Source organism: Schistocerca serialis, chromosome 5 (assembly GCF_023864345.2).
Source record: "Schistocerca serialis cubense isolate TAMUIC-IGC-003099 chromosome 5, iqSchSeri2.2, whole genome shotgun sequence".
In the NCBI taxonomy this organism is placed as follows: Eukaryota; Metazoa; Arthropoda; class Insecta; order Orthoptera; family Acrididae; genus Schistocerca; species Schistocerca serialis.
The window spans coordinates 730880100-730904824 of NC_064642.1; positions in this window are offsets into that span (position 1 = coordinate 730880100).

Genomic DNA, 24725 nt, shown 5'->3' on the forward strand with positions numbered 1-24725 from the left:
CTGCTATGGTCGCAGGTTCGAATCCTGCCTCGGGCATGGATGTGTGTGATGGCCTTAGGTTCTTTGTTTTTAAGTAGTTCTAAGTTCTAGGGGACGGATGACATCAGATGTTAAGTCCCATTAGCGCTCAGAGCCATTTTTGTATCAAAATGAGTATACCTAACAGTTGTCTGTTTCCTTATAAAAGTCCAAAACAGAAAGAAACCAAAAAATTCTTTTTACGGCTTGTTATCTTCGCTATGTTAATGTGCACGTTATTTTGACGTATTTCTTCTCAGTTTTGGGCAGAACTAGACACAGTCACCGTTCACTGACATAACCTACAGCAACAGTGGAACTGAATATCGAAAATACTTTTCCAGAACCGCTAAATGTCAGGGCTGGAGCTCTCACCGCACGAAATAAATCATGAAAAACCTTTTCTTTTTAAAAATAGGTGGGTGAAATTAGGAATCTGGTATGCTACCTGTTATGGTAACTCTGCTGATGAATTTAGTGCTAAGAAATTTACGAGCAGCAATCAACCCTTACATCATTGCATTTAAAGTCCCGGCAGTTTACGTATTGAATCATGATTGTGCAGAAGCCAACATTCCTTACCTGTGGATACCGTTCCTCACGTTTCCATGAAGATGAATGAGTACACCCGTTAACGCATTACACCAGGGATAACAATGGAAAAATAAGCATGTGAGTTTTTGTACAATACGGATGCGATGTTGTTTCACAATGAACGTGGAAAACCAAATAGCTCTGAGCACTATGGGACTTAACAGCTATGGTCATCAGTCCCCTAGAACTTAGAACTACTTAAACCTATCTAACCTAAGGACATAACATAACACCCAGTCATCGCGAGGCAGAGAAAATCCCTGACCCCGCCGGGAATCGAAACCGAGAACCCGGGCGCGGGAAGCGAGAACGCTACCGCACGACCACGAGCTGCGGACGTGGAAAACCGAAAATAGTAAAACTAAACATTTCATAGCTGATGAACAAGGCAGAAATATTGTTGATGTGTTTCATGTTTGTCTATTACAAATTATTTTAATGCAACGACATTAGTAAATGTGTTAACGTGAACCTTATGCTGAAAAAGCTTTTGATAAATCTATGTACTTACTGTGATGAAGTTATAGACAGATCAGTGCTCGCTTTTATATAACTGATGATCGAAATAACGTATAACGTTTTAAATCGTTGTCAAAGTGCACAACCTTCTGTCGATGAAAGAAACTCACGCTGTTGTGTCAGAAGCGCGCACAGAAAGCACTCTATACAGCCGTCGCAACAGTCTGGAACGGACTCCATTTTTCATTACTATAATTCACATGATCAATAACTGTTTTCTCCATTGGTGAACTGACCTCATATCTGACCAAGATCCGCAAACGCTGAGTAATGGAATAACAAATTCACTGTTCGTATCAAATTTCTGTATGTAAATGGAAAAGTTTGACATCGGACCGTGGTCGTTATTACACCACCCTAGCATTGTCACTACCGCAGCTGAACAAAGTGCCTAAGCCCAATGCTCCCCATCTGTCTTTGCTGTCTTCTTTTAGTTGAAGTTAGAAAAGTTAATGTTCTCATTATTCACATCTTAGAGAGGTAGGTTTTCTGTGTTCTTCCCGCAATGTGGCGGTTACGTGTGCAGTTTAGCTGCAGAGCAGCAAGCAGAAGACTGCATCCAATGATAGGCGTCTTGTTCATAAACCATACTATCCTTCAGCAAGGTGTCTGTCTTAACTAAGAGTCAAACTGCTGAAATTATTTAGCTCCACACGTGAACACTGCATGCGATTCTACTGGCATACCAAATTGTATTTCATGCGAACAATCTTCCTAAAACAAATTTTCACTCATTTGTAATTTGGAAGTCTTGGTACCTTAATGGATACGTGCTAATGCAAAGGTCTCAGGTTCAATATTCAGTCCGTCTAATGACTTTTTCTATAATTCACCATCGCTTTCTCATTTGAATACGATTTTATATGTGAAAAATGCCACAGACTATCACGATGCGGAGCCCATCATAAATTTTAGGATGAAGATAAGTGTGTACCACTGCGAATGGACCATACGCAATGAAGTATCACTGCTCAAAACATCCTTAAGGTTGAAGGGACCTTTACTTTTATCTGATCAGCAAATGCTGTGTAACTGTCATTGCTCATAAAACTTCCTTGATGCCAATCTCTGTGATAATGTGATAACGATTTTTGGTTGAAATAACGATGTAATTAAAAAAACAGCCTTGAAGAAATTGATCGGTATGTTACTGCCATGTTGTTCTGATAGTATAATTTATTTTGATGAACAACCGCAACACTAATTAATGTTTCTTGCTTTATAGATACTTGAGATGACTGTAATGTCATGCCGCTCAACAGTGGGTGTATTAGCAGTATGCAAAGAAAGTAAGACAGAAAATCTTAAACCTCCAAAATCGAAACTGCTAAAAATCTGTGTTAGAAACTCACTGAATTATCGCCAATTTACTCTACCCAAATGAAAACGACCTTTCTATTGTTCACAAAACATAAAACTGTGCATGAAAACGTATGATTCTCTGTGCTACTCTTATGTTTATCTATCAGTTCGAAGGATTAGTTATTTAACAGTACATTCGAAACTGAATATCTGTATACAATTTCTGTATCGCTTACGGAATCTTCTATAAAAAAAAAACCAGTAACAAATAGGTTACTAAAAACAACTTTGTCCAGAAATTAACTACATATGGCTGAAGACACACGTAGCGTCAAAATTTTATTGGGTATATATATATATATATATATATATATATATATATATATATATATATATATATATATCAACACAGTTTTCATTCCTCACTTCAGACCCAATAAAATTTTGACGCTACGTGTGTCTTCAGCCATATGTAGTTAATTTCTGGACAAAGTTGTTTTTAGTATATATATATATATATATATATATATATATATATATATATATATATATATATATATAATTACTAATCGAATTCACCTAAGTATTGGTGTGACTTTGAAAAGTCTTTAAATCGAAGGTACTTTTTCATCAGTTTCCTGATGCAGCTCGCCACGAATTTCTGTCCTGTGCCAAGCTTTTCATGTCAGAGTAGCATCTGCAACCTGTGTCCTCAGTTATTGGCTGGATGTATTCCAGTCGCTCTCTTCTTTTACAGTTTTTACCTCCACAGCTCCCTCTATCACCAGGAAAATTATTCTCTGATATCTTAACGCATGTCTTGTCATCCTATCTCTTCTGTTCGTCAGTGTTTTCCAAATATCCCTTTCCTTGACGATTCTGCAGAGAACTTCCTCATATCTTACTTTATTAGACCACCTTATTTTCATCAGTCTCCTGCGTCACTACAAGTAAAATTCTTCGACTCATATCTTTTCCCGCTTTCCCACAGTCCATGATTCCCGACCATACAATGCTGTGCTCCAAAAGTACGTCTTCAGAAATTTCTCCCTCAGGCTAACACCTATGTTTGATGTTACAAGACTTCTCTTCGCCAGGAACGACCTTTTTACCTGTGGTAGTCTGTTTTTTTATCTCTTTCTTACTCCGTTATTCGTGATTTATTTTGTTATCTTGGTAGCAGAATTACTTAACTCCCTTTACGTCGTGATCCCTAATTCTGATGTCTCTCGCTGTTCTCATTTCTGCTACTTTTCATTACTTTCATCTTTTTTGGATTCCCTCTCAGTCCTTGTTCGGTACTTATTTGACTGTTCATTTCATTTAGCAGATGCTGTAAGTTTTATTCAATTCCACTGAGCAATGTCACGAGCGAATCTTTTCGTTTATATCCCTCACCTTGAATTTTAATCGCACCCTTGAACTTTTCTTTTATTTCCGTCACTGCCTTTTCGATGTACATATTGAACTGTAGGGGCGAGTGATAACATTGTTGCCTTATACAAATTTTTTTCCGTCCACTTCGTTCTTGCTCGTCTTCTCTTATCGTTCCCTCTTAGGTTCTTGCGCATTCTTTACACCAACCGTCTTTCTCTGTAGCGTACCCTTATTATTCCCAGAATTTCGAATGTCATGCACCATTTCTTCATATTTGAACGTTTCTTCCACGTCTACAAATCCTATGAATTTATGTCGATTTTTGTTAAGTCTTGCTTTTGTTATCAACCGCAACGTCAGAACTGTCTCTCTGGTGCCTCTACCTTCCCGAAAATCAAACTGATCGTCATCTAACAGTTCCTAGATTTTCTTTTCCGTTTTTGTGTTTATCATTCTTGTCATCATCTTGAATGTATGAGCTGTTAAACGGATTATGATATAATTCCCGCACGTTTCAGATCTTGCACTCTTCGAAATTGTGTGGGTGATGTCTTTCCGGTAGGCCGGTGGTACATCGCCAGTCTTATACATTCTACACACCGAGGTGAATAATTGTTTTGTTGCCACTTCCCCATGATTTTAGAAATTTTGATGGAGTGTTTTATCTATTCCTCCTGCCTTATTTGATCTTAAGTTTACCAAAGCCCATTTAAATTAATAGTCTAGTACTGAATCCCCTGTCTCCTCCCTTTCGACTACAGTTTCTTCTTCTATCACCTCGTCAGATAACTCCTCCCCCTGATTAAGTCCTTCAATGAACACTTTCGACCGGTCTCCTTGCATTTAACAATGGTATTGCGATTCCATTCTTAATGTTACCACCCTTTCTTTTACTTTCACCGAAAGTTGGTTTGACATTTTTATATGCTGAATCTGTCTTTCATGCAGTCTATTCGGTTTCGAATTCTTCAGTCTTCACGCAGCCATATCGCCTTAGCTACTTCACACCTTCAGTTTACTTCTGTCCTACGTAATTTGTATTTATGTAAACCTGAACTGGCTTGAGGTCCTTCTAACCTGTACTGGCGGTGGCTCCATTACTCTCTGGGAAACACTCACGTGGGCATCCATGGGTCCAGTGGAGCTGGTGCAAGGCACCATGACGGCCAAGGAATATCACACACTGGTTGCAGACCACGTATATCCCTTTATGACGATCATGTTTCCTGATGGTGAAGGCACTTTTCAACAAGATATTGCCCCATGTCACAAGGCCAGTAGTGTGATGAAGTGGTTCGACGAACATAGTCACGAGTTACAATTGATGCGCTGGTCCCCCAACTCCTCATATCTGAATACATCTGGGATGCAATTGAACGTTGCATCAGCGCTCATCGCAGCTTCCCCGGAATTCACGGGAATTAGGTGACTTGTGAGTGCAGATTTGGTGCAAACTCCCTCCAGCGACTTACCATACCATGTTGTGCCGCTACTGTTATCCCTGGAAAAGGTGGACATACTGGCTATAGGTAGGTGGTAGTAATGTTCTGGTCGTTCAATGTACTTCTTCTGCTATCCAATGTTTCTTCACAATTATCTTCCATGTATCTGCGTTTTTCTTTCTAACTTCTGTGATAGTCCTTTTTAAAGACGTGTATTCCTCTTCAACTAAACTGCCTACGTAACTATCCTTTATCGCAGACTCTGTAGTCTCACAGGACCTGAAGCGTATTTTTTCATTGCTTAATACTTGCGTATCCCACTTCTATGATCCTTCCTGATTAGTTTCTCATACTTTATTCTACTCTTCATCGTTACGAAATTGTGATATGAGTCTATATGTGCTCCTGGGTAAGCATTATAATCCAGTATCTGATCTAGGAATCTCCACCTGACCATAATGTAATCTAACGAAAATCTTCCCAAATCCGCTGGTCTTTCCCAAGTATACCTCGTCCTCTTGTGATTAAGCAGAATATTCACCATTACTACATGTAATTCTTTGTAGAAGTCAGTTAGCCTTATTCCTACTGCCAAACCCATATCCCTCCCCTACAACGGCATTCAAATTCCTTTACAGTCTGAAGTGCACTTCTTTCTGGCCATGATATGGTCCAAACTGAATATTAGTCATGGCACTTATATCGCACTAAAGACGTCATTTAACTGTAGAACTTGTTCTTCGTTGTCTTTAGAAAAGACTATAATGTCAACCCGATGTACCATCCATTGTTTTTATTTTAAATCATGCAGCACCCTGCTCATTAGTCAGCGAAATGTCGCCGCCATGTTTCTCAATCCGAATGTCAATGCTGGTACTGAAGAAACCGTAAACTGTGTTTGAATCATTCCTCCCATGCTACCTCAAAATGATGGTATCCACTTTGCCAATTCATGGTCATGGCTTAGTTCCCAGTTATTTAAGGAGTGTGGGGTGTTAGGCACTGGCAGACATTTATGACTTCCTTTGATATAAACACTTGTAGTCACAATGAAATCAAGAGGCGTTATTTCATTTGGGTCCTTTTTTTACTGTTACTATCTGTGAGCCAGAAGGGTTGATACTTTCCTCTTCAATCACAGATCGGCTGGTTAAGAAAACTATCCACAACTGGTTGTAGATGAAGTGAAATTCTATACCGTTTTTCTGTACTGGTGGTTCATTTCCAGTGGGAGTCCTATGCTGCATTAGCTGACAATGGTTCAGGGGCTGAAAAACTCCACTTAATGAATACTCCAAATATTATACCGTAACCTAGAGTGCAGTTAAATCAGTAGACTGCTCCAGCTTTGAATATTCATACCTGTGTTACTATTCAATTCTTTGTACTCCATTACTTTCAAGTTAGCTGTCTATGCACCTTTTGATAGCTCTTCGTTTTGTGAAATAGAACTGCCAATGCTAACAGGCAATACTTGGCTTCCATAAAACTCTCCAGCACAGGATAAACTGCGGTGAATAAAACATTATACCTTACCAAATTTTTCGATTTCGTTCAAGGTCTTAATCACACATAAAGTTTTAACTGGCTTGTTTGCCCTATGTCCTCCCACAATACCTTCCCCGTACCTTTCGGTGCTATATCCCATGAGTCGACTCTAAAATACCTAGACGCAACTTAGTCGGCTTCCATTACTTCTGCACTGATCGTTGTGTCCATTAGTTTCTCTCAGCAGTGAATTAAGATGGATTAATATTCCATCCAGCTCCACTATGCGCTGATTATGCACAGGTGTATCTCATACGACATTGATTGGGAGAGCTGCAAAGTGACTGCAAAATACCCAACTTTGTTTAATGTTGGTGTACGAACTCCATCCTACAACCCTCCACCAAGATTACCATTTGGAGTGTCCAGCCTGTTTACACTTTATACACTGTCATTTTCCGCAATATCGTGGGATGTATTCCAGGTGACCACATCTGTAACGCATAATCTCAGTACTAACCACTACTTTCTTCTCCGTAGGGTTGGTCACTATGTCGCTTTCAGCCAAAGTTGTCGTGATTGTTACAATCGCTTTTAAACGTTCTGGAAACTCTACAAATACTTGAAGTGAGATCCCAGCTAGTAAACCCCACAAGAAAGCATCTAACACCCTATGCTCTGCCTGCTGCAAACTGAAGATATTGGTGCTATCGTCATTTATATGTTAATACTTATCTTTGTCATGCGTACACAAAACATTCTACCGATTCTCCTTTGTTTGTGTTATCCAATTAAGGTGTTCCTCATAGTAACTCCACGTGTTCTTTCTTGTATATCACTCCACTAACCTTTCCTGCGAGTACCGGAAAGTTTGAAAATTTCACAGCTTCTTGTTATGCATTACAAATGCCCTAGCATCAGGTGCTAATAATTTCTCGTCATATATGTTAAATATCCTCCAAAGACTAACACCAAAATGGAATATCTGTTGAGGTGGGCAGCTGTCTAGGACTGATGAGGACAAGTTGGGAATTGACTGTTATCTTCTTTCTACCAGTAGGCATATGCATACCACATTATCAACCTGTATTTATGCTAGATTATCCAGGAAGTGCTGAATTGCTTCGTGAGTAACAGCTGTGCCACTTGCAGCTGTTTTGTTCATGTCTTACTACTAGAAACATATAGCGCATCACAGAAAAAAATAAAGGAAAAACGGTAAACAATCACACAGGCGCACATAGAAAAACATCTTAAAATGGACACCTACCTGGACATTTCAGTTGAACACCACTGCTGAACTGCCACTGTCATCGCCAACTTTGCATCCTCCAACAGTTCTTCTGACATCACATGTAACACTGTAGAAGATATTACGGTCATTTAATCGCTAAAACTTTATCGACTTTCTAGTTAGACACTGTCTTAACGCAGCACTGTCCACACAGGCGAGAGGGTTTGAGTGATCCGAACACGTAGAAGATTGTACCGGAGGTAGCGTAGTTGTTTACAGGATCCCCTTTACTGGGCAAGCCCTTTTCAGAGGAGCCAGACAAAGAGTCTCACAATGTTCCATCTTTTCCTTTATCTGATCCCGAGTTTTCCTTTCTTGAGATGTCAACATCCCTTAGGTGCCTCCCATATAGGAACGGTGTGGAAGGCAACCACATGGGTGCTTAGCTAGGGCTGTCATTACTTCCACTTACTTGTGTTAGGCTTCTGCTGCATATTCTCCCGTCAGCCTCCCTTGGCTAAGTATTAGGTTTCGTGGACTCAAGGTGCCTTACCTTACACTACTCTGAAGAGACAGCGAAAGATCTATAGCTCAGGGACGAAATTTCATTTAAAAGTATGGAGGCAGAAAGGTGGGATCCCCATCATCAGACTGTGATTACATGCTGCCTGTTACTATATCAAGCAAGGGTTTCTTAATAATCTGGTTGAACAACCACTACAGCGAGTAGTCATAAAAAAGAATGAAGACTTTGGACTATGAGACAAACTACTCTTCAGAACATGGAGATAGAACTTAATAAAGAGTTGGAACAAAGAGAATGTAATATAGGGCTTTCAACAGAAACGAAGAAGAAACCCACAGGAAATCAATACTTAGGGGACTGCACTTTGATTTACAGTGAAATATGGCTAACATTTAAAAGTAAGAGATCAAGAAAGACTTTCTTTGTGATAAATAATAAGTTTTCAATATAAAAATATTATGAAGTGACAAATTTTGAAAATCGGTGAAATGGGACACACGTGTCTCATGAACCTAACTAGATCCCTATTTTCATGTGAACCAAGCACTTTTAGTGCTAATTGTTTAATTTTGTAACGATTTTATCTGGATAGTAGTTCTGATTTATATATTTAACGAATCAGTAGTATATATTAAACAAATCAGTAGCAAAACCAATTTAGTCTCCTGGCAATGAAGAGCATGAAGTGCCTCATAGAAGTCTTCAAACTAAGATTCGGAGGTGAGCTATACACATCACACACACCAATGTTTTCTGCAGTTTATGAAGTTTTCTGAAACATATACATGCCAATACGTACGAACTGAGGTGCGTAGTGAAGTTTCTGAACAACCTCTATGCTGTATAACAGAACACAATTAACTACTTTAGACATTGTTGGAATGGAGAACGTGGTGATTTGATGTGGTTTTCGCGAAGCAGCCACACTATAAATACACGCCGCCCCATTTGATCGCTCACTGGCTTCTATATATCCACCCCATGGTCAGTAGTATTTTTCTCCAAGTTCCGAAACCATGTCTCTACATGCTAGCATTATACAGATATGAGATACAGGCGTCTCAATGCCGAAAACTGCATGTTACTTTACAGTTAGTGGTACAGACGTATCTCATCAACTACGAAAGAGTTAAACACCAATGTGATTAGCAGTTGCAATAACATTATCGATAAGAAGTGAGTTAATAGAATCTTGCACCCAAACATAAAATTTACGTTGAAAATGGAGCAGGATGGAAAGTTTTTTGCCTTAGATATATTGGTAGAACGGAAATTATATCGCAAATCGCCCATTCTATGTACTGAAAAGCGATGCATACAGCCGTGTGTCTCAACAAAAGGGGCTTACTCCATCCAGATAAGAACAGTGCTTCGCTGAACACCATAACTCACAGAGCCAGGACTATTTTGGACACAGAGCATATCGGCTCTGAGATGAATCATCTAAGAATGGTGCTCAGAAGGAACGGATTTTCAAGCCGTGATACTATGTCAACGTTCTCGAGAAGCCAAGACGCTATTTCCCTTCAACAAAACAATGGGGTCCAACACATAGCGCTGTTTCTATTCTGCGGTGCAACAACTAGCAATGTATGTGGAGCCCAAGACAGGCAAGGAATCAGACCAGTGTTTCACCTATCCACGAAGACTAAGGACATGCAGCAACCTGTTAACGATGTGCCAGATATTCATAATATGCGTTGCAGGTATAGCAGCAGTTACATGGATCAGTTTGGACAGACCGTTGCTGATCGCTGTTTTGATCATCAGCGGCATCTGAAGTACAGGAATTTCGAAAATTCAGCAATGGCTCAACGGAGCCTATTAATGTTGTCTTTGAACAAGAGAATTCTCGCTCACACTTTGAGCCACTGCGATTCTGTGATGAGTAAAGCAGTGGAAATTAGACTCTGTGACAAAACTCCAGTAGTGAAGCCGGTTATGCGGTTAACAATGCTTCGAATTGTGCACTTGTTAAAGAAAGAGCACAGAAGAAGACTTGTCGTAGTTTATCGCCCGATACGAGTGACTGCACTATTGGCAATAGTGTAGAAAGTGCACAAACGTTATTAATGAACAGAGGGAGCATCACCTATGTATGCGCTCTTTCTGTGATGACGTAATGACGTAATCCAACCTACCACATGCTGGCTCTTGGGTGTAAATGTGTCACACCCGCCAGTTTTGCGACATCTGAGGTTCATCCTCAACAGCCGTTGGACTAAACCGGCTAGGGCACTTCCGAGTGGTACTGTGCATGGTCAGGGAAGGGGGAGAAGTTCTTGCATTCTGCTTACGCGAAAATATACAGAAGGTTGACTGGCCCGGACCTGCAAGTGGACATCCAGGGTTGCCGTTAAATGATAGATCAGGAAATAAGATAAAATAAGCTATTATATTTCAGTGTATGGTATACAAGGGGCGCGCCTTGGGTCGGAAGGCAACAGGTTTAGGCCAGTCTAGGAGGTCGAATAACTAATTAAAGTTATCAGAAAATGTTAAGGATTTATAATTGAAGTGGGCAACGGAAGGGGATGCGGTACATGTTGACCTATGTCTGTGGCCGGTCCTGGAATGCAGAGTCAGAGGCTCTGCCTCCCACGAAAGACGTCTGTTCTGCTCGAGTCTGGATCACAAGAGAGCGAGGCAACTGCGTTCTGCACTGCAGAATCCTCCAGCGCCCACACACGTGACCTGCATCCCACGCACGCTATTGGGTAAAGACGATGACGTGAATTCACCAGCAGTTTCAGCAGAGAACTCAAGGCGTCTCTTGTCAGCAGCTTCAACAAGACAGAACAGCCTCTGTTCCGAAAGGCAGGCAACTTGTGTGTGTGTTCCGGGAGAAACTTGTAATGATTTGGCTGTGCCTTTGTAACAAATTTTTTAAACAAATTCCCCAAAATATTAATTACTGCCTGACCCTGTACAGTACATTAATAGTCGGTCTTCACCACCTTCCTGTTTTTTACAGAGTGTTACTAGAACTCACCTATGTACTATAGCAGTACCTATCTCTCTTTCTCTCTGTCTCTCTCTCTCTCTCTCTCTCTCTCTCTCGCTCTGTCTCTCTTTGTGTGTGTGTGTGTGCGCACGCGGGTACCTATGCACTCATCATCCTCCTTATGTCGCCGTTTGCATCGTCGTCAATGTCCATCACAGCCCTTCCCCTTCTGTCAGCTCCATCTTGCCATTGCCGAAGTAGTCTCACCACCTCCATCTTCGCCTTCGCCGCTGCAGTCGACTCACTGCCGCCATCTTCATCGCTGTTGTAATCATCTTCTTCTGTCATCGTGATCATATCCCCCTGGATGTCACCAATAATTACCATTTATTAATCTCGTATTTTAAGCTATAATAAACGCTTCTGCTACTTCCATCATTTATAGCATCACCTCACTCACTCCAGCTAAGTGGGTAACTTCCTCATCACTCTAGATCCGCCCTCCACTTCTCACTTTCGTGTACCCATCCGCAGTCACATCTTTCACTTACCTCACCCTTCTCACGACCTGTTCTCCACCTTCTAGCACTTACTTTGCCTATCCATTATACCCAACAACGGCCAGTTCTGCAAAACCAACAAAAGCTCTGTCCTACGCCAGAAGAACACCTCTTGAAATCAAATCAAGAAAAAACTGCACAAAATCAGTCCAGAAAGAAGGACCTTCTATAATTCTCCAAATCCCACTCCATCCTATTACTGTGAAGAAACGGCAGAAGCCCCTAATGCAGATCTCACTGCCAGCACTATGACCAGAACACCCAGATTCACCCCAGTCCCTCACCTGCACCTTCTTCTACGGCCTTTCACATCTTCATCCTATCCCACACTGACCGCATACACTTAATGCCAAATCTGTCACTCTCGAAATTAGATTGCACATTCCTTGCAGCTGAGCAGGTTAGCTACACAGTCTCAGGTGCCTTGCCACAGTTCGGGCGGCTCCCCCCATCGGAGGTTCGAGTCCTCCCTCAGGCATGGGTGTGTGATGTTGTCCTTAGCGTAAGTGAGTTTAAATTAGATTACGTAGTGTGTAAGCCTAGGGACCGATGGCCTCAGAACTCTGGTCTCATAGGAATTTACCACCACCTACCATCCTTCCAATTAATACGCCACAAGAATTTGGTCCTTATTAAATCCACAAATTCCATCTTCTACTCAGATATTTCCCTCAAAAACCCATGCATCACCTTTGGCCGCAGAAAGAGACCTGATACGCAGCTGCCGTCAAACCCCCCAAATCCCTCTCCCTCTCAAGTTCTTACTGTTGACAAAGTTCCCCTTTTATAGTGACCACCGCACAACCAGTTGTAAAAATCGACCCATCTTTCCTCACTGTATGACCATCCCACATCCTTAAACAATATCGAAGCCTCACCTCCCCTCCATCTTGCAACACCTGCAATGATATCCTCCTAACCTACTGTACCAAATGCAAAGCCATGTCCCCACACGCAAAACCATAAATAACTGTAGCCATCCATTATTGGCAATACTGATCTTACGACTTATCTTAGAAGAAAGATTAAGGAAAGGCAAACCAACATTTCTAGCATTAGTAGTCTTAGAGAAAGCTTTTGACAATGTTGACTGGAATACTCTCTTTCAAATTCTGAAGGTGGCAGGGGTAAAATACAGGGAGCGAAAGGCTATTTACAATTTATACAGAAACCAGATGCCAGTTATAAGAGTCGAGGGACATGAAAGGGAAACAGTGGTTGGGAAGGAAGTGAGACAGGGTTGTAGCCTCTCCCCGATGCTATTCAATCTGTATATTGAGCAAGCAGTAAAGGAAACAAAAGAAAAGTTCGGCGTACGTATTAAAATCCATGGAGAAGAAATAAAAACTCTGAGATTTGCCGATGACATTGTAATTCTGTCAGAGACAGCAAAGGACTTGGAAGAGCAGTTGAATGGAATGGACCGTGTCTTTAAAGGAGGGTATAAGATGAATATCAACAAAAGCAAAACGAGGATAATGGAATGTAGTCGAATTAAATCAGGTGATGCTGAGGGAATTAGATTAGGAAATCAGACATTTAAAGCAGTAAAGGAGATTTGCTATTTGGGGAGCAAAATAATTGATGATGGTCGAAGTAGAGAGGATATAAGATGTAGACTGTCAATGGGAAGGAAAGTGTTTGTGAAGAAGAGAAATTTGTTAACTTCGAGTATAGATTTAAGTGTCAGGAAGTCGTTTTTGAAAGTATTTGTATGGAGGGTAGCCATGTATGGAAGTGAAACATGGACGATAAATAGTTTAGAGAAGAAGAGAGCAGAAGCTTTCGAAATGTGGTGCTACAGAAGAATGCTGAAGATTACATGGATGGATCACATAACTAATGAAGGGGTATTGAATAGAATTGGGGAGAAGAGGAGTTTGTGGCACAACTTGACTAGAAGAAGGGATCGGTTGTTAGGACATGTTCTGAGGCATCAAGGGATCACCAATTTGGTACTGGAGGGCAGCGTGGAGGGTAAAAATCGTAGAGGGAGACCAAGAGATGAATCCACTAAGCAGATGCAGAAGAATGTAGGCTGCAGTGGTGGGGTTTCGGGTTCCGCTGGATAGGTCAGGAGTCCACTACACGCAGCAAGCGGCTACACGGGTAGCAGGGGTTGTGTGACGTGGACTGGGCGGTTTTTTAGGTTAGATGGCCTCGGGAAAATACAGAAAGGGCAGCAGCCTCAAAGGGTGCGGGGCAAAGTCAGGACGTGCGGGGGCCAATCAGCAATCAGTATTGTAATTGTAAACTGTCAAAGCTGCATGAAATTTCAAGCGCTGATAGAAAGCACCGAAGCTGAAATCGTTATCGGTACAGAAAGCTGGCTGAAGCCAGAGATAAATTCTGCCGAAATTTTTACAAAGGCACAGACCGTGTTTAGAAAGGATAGATTGCATGCAACTGTTGGTGGCTTGTTTGTCGCTGTTAGTAGTAGTTTATCCCGTAGTGAAGTAGAAGTGGATAGTTCCTGCGAATTTTTATGGGTGGAGGTTACACTCAACAACCGAGCTAGGTTAATAGTTAGCTCCTTATACCGACCTCCCGACTCAGCAGCGTTAGTGGCAGAACAACTGAAAGAAAATTGGGAATACATTTCACATAATTTTTCTCAGCATGTTATAGTCTTAGGTGGAGATTTCAGTTTACCAGATATAGACTGGGACACTCAAATGTTTAGGACGGGTGGTAGGGACAGAGCATCGAGTGACATTATACTTAGTGCACTATCCGAAAATTACCTCGAGCAATTAAACAGAGAACCGACTCATGGAGATAACATCTTGGACCTACTGATAACAAGCAGACCCGAACTTTTTGACTCTTTAAGTGCAGAACAGGGAATCAGTGAACACAAGGCCGTTGCAGCATCCCTGAATATGGAAGTTAATAGGAATATGAAAAAAGGGAGGAAGGTTTATCTGTTTAGCAAGAGTAATAAAAGGCAGATTTCAGACTACCTAACAGATCAAAACGAAAATTTCTGTACCGAAACTGACAATGTTGAGTGTTTATGGAAAAAGTTGAAGGCAATCGAAAAATGCGTTTTAGACAGGTACGTGCCGAGTAAAACTGTGAGAGACGGCAAAAACCCACCGTGGTTCAACAACAAAGTTAGGAAACTACTGCGGAAGCAAAGAGAGCTTCACTCCAAGTCTAAACGCAGCCAAAACCTCTCAGACAAACAGAAGCTAAACGATGTCAAAGTTAGCGTAAAGAGGGCTATGCGTGAAGCGTTCAGTGAATTCGAAAGTAAAATTCTATGTACCGACTGACAGAAAATCCTAGGAAGTTCTGGTCTTACGTTAAATCAGTAAGTGGCTCGAAACAGCATATCCAGACACTCCGGGATGATGATGGCATTGAAACAGAGGATGACACGCGTAAAGCTGAAATACTAAACACCTTTTTCCAAAGCTGTTTCACAGAGGAAGACCGCACTGCAGTTTCTTCTCTAAATCCTCGCCCAAACGAAAAATTGGCTGACATCGAAATAAGTGTCCAAGGAATAGAAAAGCAACTGGAATCACTCAACAGAGGATAGTCCACCGGACCTGACGGGATACCAATTCGATTCTACACAGAGTACGCGGAAGATTGCCCCCCTTCTAACAGCCGTGCACCAATAGTCTCTAGAGGAACGAAAGGTTCAAAATGATTGGAAAAGAGCACAGGTAGTACCAGTCTTCAAGAAGGGTCGTCGAGCACATGTGCAAAACTATAGACCTATATCTCTGACGTCGATCCGTTGTAGAATTTTAGAACATGTTTTTTGCTCGCGTATCATGTCGTTTTTGGAAACCCAGAATCTACTCTGTAGGAATCAACAAGGATTCCAGAAACAGCGGTCGTGTCAGACCCAACTCGCTTCATTTGTTCATGAGACCCAGAAAATATTAGATACAGGCTCCCAGGTAGATGCTATTTCCCTTGGCTTCCGGAAGGCGTTCGATACAGTTCCGCACTGTCGCCTGATAAAGTAAGAACCTACGGAATATCAGACCAGCTGTGTGGCTGGATTGAAGAGTTTTTAGCAAACAGAACACAGCATGTTGTTATCAATGGGGAGACGTCTACAGACGTTAAAGTAACCTCTGGCGTGCCACAGGGGAGTGTTATGGGACCATTGCTTTTCACAATATATATAAATGACCTAGTAGATAGTGTCGGAAGTTCCATGCGGCTTTTCGCGGATGATGCTGTAGTATACAGAGAAGTTGCGGCATTAGAAAATTGTAGCGAAATGCAGGAAGATCTGCAGCGGATAGGCACTTGGTGCAGGGAGTGGCAACTGACCCTTAACATAGACAAATGTAATGTATTGCGAATACATAGAAAGAAGTATCCTTTATTGTATGATTATATGATAGCGGAAAGAACACTGGTAGCAGTTACTTCTGTAAAATATCTGGGAGTATGCGTGCGGAACGATTTGAAGTGGAATGATCATATAAAATTAATTGTTGGTAAGGCGGGTGCCAGGTTGAGATTCATTGGGAGAATCCTTAGAAAATGTAGTTCATCAACAAAGGAGGTGGCTTATAAAACACTCGTTCGACCTACACTTGAGTATTGCTCATCAGTGTGGGATCCGTAACAGATCGGGTTGACGGAGAAGATAGAGAAGATCCAAAGAAGAGCGGCGCGTTTCGTCACAGGGTTATTTGGTAACCGAGATAGCGTTACGGAGATGTTTAGCAAACTCAAGTGGCAGACTCTGCAAGAGAGGCGCTCTGCATCGCGGTGTAGCTTGCTCGCCAGGTTTCGAGAGGGTGCGTTTCTGGATGAGGTATCTCCCGAGGAGATCACGAATGTAAAATTAGAGAGATTCAAGCGCGTACGGAGGCTTTCAGACAGTCGTTCTTCCCGCGAGCCATGCGCGACTGGAACAGAAAAGGGAGGTAATGACCGTGACACGTAAAGTGCCCTCCGCCACACACCGTTGGGTGGCTTGCGGAGTATAAATGTACATGTAGATGTAGATGTAGTAGGTACTGTGAGATGAAGAGGCTTGCACAGGATAGAGTAGCATGGAGAGCTGCATCAAACCAGTCTCAGGACTGAAGACAACAACAACAACAACTATTATTTTGCTCATCCTGTCCGTTGTAATAACTGTTGGCACTCACATCCCATTGCCAAAGACGCCTTCAGATTCGTGATCATCGTCCTTCAAAACATCCACCCCTTCCAACGACCACATACACTATAACTAATTTATCTTTCTTGTCATATCATGCTAAATGTCAGTACCCAAACCATCCACTTCTGAAATCAAGTTCACTTTGATTCCACTCGTATCAGCACTGTTACTTAAACGTCTCAACCTCTCACCCACACAACCCCGTCTCTAGACTCTCGTCATGGTGTGGCTGTATCACAACCACATCCCTCTACCTACTAACGACTTTTAAGAATACCTGTCCTTGCACAATGTCCATACGTTTATCCTAAATGGATTGTTCCTCCAACCCTATCTCACCATCTGCAACATATCCCTGTATCTTCTTCCACTGTAGAGATAACCTCCTTCCCCTGGTCAGAGGTGGAGCTTCAATCAGCCTCATAAGAATATCCCTGCTGGTAAACCTTTTGGGGTATAAGGTTGTGGTCCAGGAAACGCTTCTGTTATTGCAAGAGTCAATGGAGAAGCTACGCTTCTGAAGATGTCCAGCGCTGTTCTGGACAAAATATTAGGAATAGAAGAGTCTCATGGACCACAAACTTATAACCCTAAATGTACACCAGAAGCAATGTCATTTGTTTGTTCAATGATGAGAATATCCCCGTTTGGGCAGAAATCGTATCACACTTTCCCACTGAACACAGAATATATAGCCTCATCTTTAAAACCCCAGTAATCCCATCCGTCATTAATTCCCGGCCCACATCGCCCACAAGTTTCCACCTATATTGTCGCTGTTGACCCCAAAATCCTACGCAGATCACCTGCAGATCTCCGGCTGTGGCATCATTTTCGAGACTCCCAGCAAGGTGACATTGTTCCTATACCACAGCACACACATTCCTGAGAGCAGCACTACTCCAGGTGTCGTTCGCATATCTCAACCTTCTTGGATGCCTCACTGCAAAGGACTCAGTATATTTGGAAACGACCACCCACCTGTTCTCCTGACCACCTTCTACACAAAAACTCATCCCTCATCTGTATGACACCATTCCAGACCTGTCCAATATTAGTTCTACTTCTATCCTAATTGTAATGCCTACCAAGAATTCATAGAAACACAGATTTCAGGAACCCGACGACTTCAACCCCTCCTCCACCCAGCCAAGCCTTCCTGCAGCATACCCTGTCAGCCACTATATCTGACAACATCCCTGCCAAGCTACATATTCTCATCACTCACTCTTCCCAGAAAGCCCTACACCCTCCAAGAGAATCCCGACACTTAAACCAGTCCTCTCTGTGGACTGATCACACACACTACCGGCAAGTACAGAGACGCCGGAATTCGTGCGAAGCATGCACCAGGTTCAACGCTACTTTCCCCACAAACTCTTCCAACTCCTGAAAAGCATTCTACTAAGTCAGCAGTAGTTATCCCCTCCATCATTACCTGCTCCTCCATAACAACCATCCATTACCAGTAACCTGGGGAAAGCTGACCACTTTGCATCCTATGTATCTGACATCTCCTCAACCCTAATTCCGAACTCAAATACCACTTTCCCACCCCTGGTTCCATGTTCCAGTACTTTCACGGTATATCACAAGCAGAATTAAGTACACCAATTACAGCACATGAATATTTGTGTAGGACTTCGAACACAACGGTAAGGAGAGATGGCTACAGAATGATGCGGCAACTGTCGTCTTAGGAAAGATGGACAGGAGCGGAAATAATAATTGGCGAACAAGCTGAAACCGTGAACAGGAGATTTGATTAACTCGTGTTTCGCCAAAAGTATGAAGGCTCAATACAAATGATATAGCAATAATCAGGCTCCAGCTATTTCAGTGTCCACAAGGATAGAGCTCTCTGTGCTGAAATGTGAACGATGGCAATGGAGCCGTGACTAGGGCGCGTCTGCGCAGTGTAACGTGGCGAAAGGGCTTCGAACGGAAGTGCGGCAGAGCGGCTGCCGCCGGCGATCCAGAACTGCGGCTGCAGAGGGCGCTCATAATCCAGTCACTGGCTGTGTGGCTCAACGGATGCACATCTTTGGGTCCATCCCTGCCCGACCGCTATCTGCGTCACACGGAAACTTGCAATTCCATTGCCGGCTGTGACAGCCATGAGGTGGTATCGAGTCGTGATACCACAGATATAAAAAAAGGACTTTCAATAAAGCGTAACAAGTCCACAGGTCAGTCCTGTATTACCCAGTGAAATCTCAAAGAATACACTCTCTCTCCTATAAAGTTACCTTTTAGCTCTTTATACCTCTATCCAAACAAAAGATTATTAACCTGAAATGCGGAAAACTTCCCTAATTCTACTTTTCCTCAACCTACATAAAACCACTATTGATGCATTATCCTACCGCCCCACCTTCGAATAAATCCTCAGCTGCACCGTTTATGAAAAGCTGAACCTGCACCATTTCCTTCCCATTAACGACTGTGATTTCCATGCCACAGTCTCCTCCTATGACGAACTCTTGCGCCTCACCCTATCGCATTAGCTCAACACCAGTAAACGCACTGTTTTTGTTCCCTACGACCTAGAGAAAGATTACGATCTTGTGTGGCCTTCGGGTCTCCTTTCCAGATTCCAGACTTATGGCTCTACAACTTCATCATACTCGGCAATCCACCTAACGATGTGTAGCGACGGGTACTTTTGGTGTCTCTATCAGATTCCCCTTTCCTGTTCCATTCGCCAATGAACGTGGGAAGAATGATTGATGGTAACGCTCTGTACTAGCTCTAATTTCCCGAATTTTCACGTCTTGGTCACTTCGCAAGTTGTATGTGGGATGAAGTAACATGTTGTCCGACCCTTCTCCGAAAGTGTCCTCTCGACATTTCAGTAGAAAACCTCTCGGTAACGCACAACGCCTCTCCTGTAGCGTCTGCCACTGCTGTTTGTGGTGCTTTTCCCTAACGCTCTCGCGCTGTCGAAACGATATTGACGAAACGCTCCGCTCGACGTTGGATTTTCTCGATTTCTTGTATCAGTCCTACTTGGTAAGATTCACAGATTGATCAACAGTACGCAAGAATCGGTCGAACAAGCATGTTGTAAGCCGTAATCCACATACTTCGAGAATGAGTTAAATTTCCCTAAGATTCTCCCTACGAATTTCAGTCTTGCATCTGATTTTTGTACTGTTTGTGTTATATGCTCATTTCACTTAATGGCGCTGCGGATAGTTACTCCTAAATATACGGGGATTATCCGGGAACTAAGGTTACAAGACATGAAATATCTGTTGGGAAAGTTGGTACCACTGCCGTATAGGGGGAAGCCAGAGAAAGGAACGAGCATTCCCAGCGACCAGTAGCTCCACGACTATTAGACTGTGACTGTTAGAAACGACCGTTTTCATTCCGGCTACCGCCAAGTGCGTAGAGCGCGCCATAATTCGCTACCGAAATGCTGAGGGCATGAACGCCGCTGCGATTCATCATGAAGTTGTTTCAAATATGGAGAAGACGTAATGTCAAGACAGCACGTGATGAAATGAGTAGAGAATTTAAATTTTGGAAGGATATAAATGTACGATGAAGTCAGAAGCGGAAGGCTGTCTGTTGTGACTGGTGATGTGCAGAAAATGGAAGAACATCTTCTCTTATCGCCGTTCGACAATTGACGACTGCATGCAGTGTGCCCAAACATTTCACGAAATGTTGTTCATGAAATTGTAACTGATCGACTAAATTATGGCAAGCTGTGTGCGCGCTGGGTGCCAAAGATACTTACCGAAGCACCCAAAATGAACAGTAAATGACGCTCTAGAATTTCTTGACTGTTTTGAGACTGAAGGCGAGGCTTCTCTCAACTCTATAATGACAGCAGGTGAAACTGGGGCTTATCACCATACTCCTGATAGCAAACGGTAGTCATTCCAGTGGCACCATACTCATTCTCCTTCATGAAAAAAATTCAAAACTCAGCCAACAGCAAGGGAAATTACGGTGTCAGTGTTTTGGAACATAAAAGGGGTTCTTCACGTATATCTTTGGGAAAGAGGTGAAACAAGAAATGCTACAAGATGTAGTGAGACCATGAAGATACCTCGCAGAGACATACACTTCAAACTTTGTGGATGTTGCCAACGGGAGTCTGTCCTCTTCATGACAACGCGCGTCCGCACACGGTTCATGCAACACATGAATTGTTGATGTCGTTTGGCTGGGATGTTCTAAGCCACCCCTCTGAAGTCCCGATCTCACGCCTAGTGAATATCATCTATTCACTAAATTTAAGGAACACCTCAGTGGAATATACTTTTTCGACGACTAAGAGGTGAAAATCTAACTGAAAACTGTCTGAAAAAGGTGGCGGGAGACTTCTATGACAAATGAAGCAAAAAACTCGTCCCATGCTTGACAAAATCTATCGAGGTAAATGGCGAATATGTCGAAAAATAATACAGGACGAAAACAACAATGCATGTAAATTTATTATAGTGAATTCATTTTTTGTACTTGAAAAATTAGACAGTTAGAGTTGACGGTAAATTGAGTTCATGATTCAGAGTAGTTTCAGGGGTAAGATAAGGCTGCAACCTGTTTCCACTGTTGTTCATATTATTTATGGATCATATGTTGAAAACAACAGACTGGCTGGGTGAGATTAAGATACGTAAACACAAAATAAGCAGTCTCGCGGATGACAGTTGTGATAGCAGATTCAATTGAAAGTTTGCAAAGTAATATTTCAGAGCTAGATCAGAAATGTAAGGACTATGGTATGGAGATTAGAATCTCCAAAACGGAAGTAATGTCAGTGGGAAAGAGATATAAACGGATCGAGTGCCAAACAGGAGGAACAAAGTTAGAACAGGTGGACGGATTCAAGTACTTAGGATGCGTATTCTCATAGGATGGCAACATAGTGAAAGAACTGGAAGCGAGGTGTAGCAAAGCTAATGCAGTGAGCGCTCAGTTACGATCTACTCTCTTCTGCAAGAAGGAAGTCAGTACCAAGACTAAGTTATCTGTGCACCGTTCAACCTTTCGACCAACTTTGTTGTATGGGAGCGAAAGCTGGGTGAATTGAGGTTACCTTATCAATAAGGTTGAGGTCACGGATATGAAAGTAGCTAGGATGATTGCAGGTACTAGTAGATTTGAACAACGGCAGGAGGGTGTCCACAATGAGGAAATCAAAGAAAAACCGGGGATCAGCTCTATAGATGTAGCAGTCAGGACAATCAGGCTTAGATGGTGGGGTCATGTTACACACATGGGTGAAGCAAGGTTACCCAAGAGACTTACGGGAACAGCAGTAGAGGGTAGGAGGAGTTGGGGTGGACCAAGGAGAAGGTACCTGGATTCGGTTAAGAATGAATTTGAAGTAATAGGCTTAACAACAGAAGAGGCACCAATGTTAGCATTGAATAGGGGATCATGCAGGAATTTTATAAGGGGGACTATTCTCCAGACTGAACGCTGAAAGGCATAATCAGTCTTAAATGATGATGATGATGAAAAATTCTTGTAACCTTACTTTCCGGAATAGCTTCGTAATACGGAAGATACTGTTTTCAGCAATTTGTGGCTAACAGTGTAATTGTATAACATTGGATTTCTTTTCTTGTGTCCGCGCAATGTGTTACGTTTACTGACTATCTTTGTCAATTGTCTGAGGCTGCAACATTCATAAATATTCTGCGGGTCATTCTAGTCATCGATGCTGTTTGAGGACGTTGCTTCTTTGTTATAGGCAACTGTATATTACGCTAACAGTCTTAAAGAGCTTCCGAGGTTTTTTACTAGGTCATTTATATAGATTATATTTAGTAACAGTAGTATTACAGTTCCCTGGGCTACAACGGAACTATATCTGTCGACTTATTTTCCGTTAAGAGCGACGTTTTGAGTTCTGTCTGTAAGGAAGTCTTGTACCCAGCCACAAATCTGCTACGATATTCAGTAAGGTCGTACATTTTCACCAAGTGGCAGTGAGGGACGGTGTCAAATGTCTTCTTGAAGTCAAGGAAAACGGTATCAACCTGAGCGCCTTTGTGGATTTTATGTAGAAAAAAAAACGAGCTGAGTTTCCCAAGATCTCTGTTTGCGGTATCGATGTTGATTTTTATGAAGGAGATTTTAGTTCTCCATAAAGATTATTATGTGTGAACACAAAGCATGTTCCGTAATTTTACGACAAATTAACGTCAACGATATAAGTCTTTCATTATGTGCGTCTGTCCTATAACCCTTCTTCAAAACGAAAATGATCCGCGTTTTTCCCCCAGTCACTAGGTACCGTTCGTTGCTCCAGCGATTTATTATAAACTGCTGCTAGAAGGGGAGCAAGTTCTTTCGAATAATCTCTGTAGAATCTTCTAGTTATCTCGTCTGGTCGAAATACGTCTCCACAACTAAGCCATTACAGTTGGTTTCTGTTCTGTGAAGAGTTATCCTACCATCTGGCGTTTCAACGTTCCTACGATGATTGCAGGAGGGGATTGGCATTTTTCCCGCCCAGCATGCTATTTCCCTGAGGGGAGTCGTTACCTGCCCAATTTTGGAGCTGCCAATGACTCGAATTCGTGCCTCGTCCGGATTAGGCACCACTTGTGGGCATCAATTATGTACTTTGTCACTATTCACAACATCGATTCCGTAGCTTCCATCCCACTCCAGGTGCGCCTCAAGGCTCTGTCCTCTCTCCTCTCCCTTATCTCCCCTACATTGCCAATATGCCCAAACCTCCACCCACCAGTCCACCTCCTACTGTATGCTGATGACATCTTTTCCTTCGCCCTCTATTCTACGCTCCAGAACACCAACAATAAATTAAAAACCACTTCAATCATTTTGTCTACCAGTGCAACCACCAAGCGAGGTGGTGCAGTGGTTATCACTCTGGATTCGCATTCGGCAGGACTATGTTCAAACCCGCGTCCGACCATGAGTTAGATTTTCCATGACCTCCCCCCATCGCTTCAGGCAAATGCCAGGATGGTTACTTTGAAAGGTCATGGCTGATCTCCCTGCCAATCCTTCCCTAATTCGATGGGACTGATGACCTCTCTGTTTGGTCCCCTCCTATGAATCAATCAACCAACCAACTAATGCAACCAATGGCTACTGAAGGTCGACCCTCCATAACGAAGGCAGTAATTGTAGGATCAACCATACGAACCTTGTGCTTCCATGTCTTCTGCCTTACGGTCTATGATTGTGCTATCCAGTTGACTAAGAGACTAAAATATCTTGCATTAATCATCGACCTGCATCTAAAATGGAAACCACACCTACTAGCTGTGCAGTCCTAAACTATCGATTGCACACCAAACAGCGCATCAACAAGGCAGTGTGATCGGCGCGCCAGTGAAAGGAGCAGGGTGGGCCATACCTCCAGGAAGACAGAGTGCAGCGCACCCCATCAACGCTGACCGAACTAGCCGGCCATCGCCGGTCGGGCTTAGTTCGGTCACAGACATCGACAGCGTCGGTACCGTGTAATAAAGAGGCGATACTGAGCCTGCATTTTGCGAGTAATAATAGAGAAATGTAATTTTATGCAGGAGGCATAGGAAATACATCAAGCCACTTCATATCGATATGTTAAGC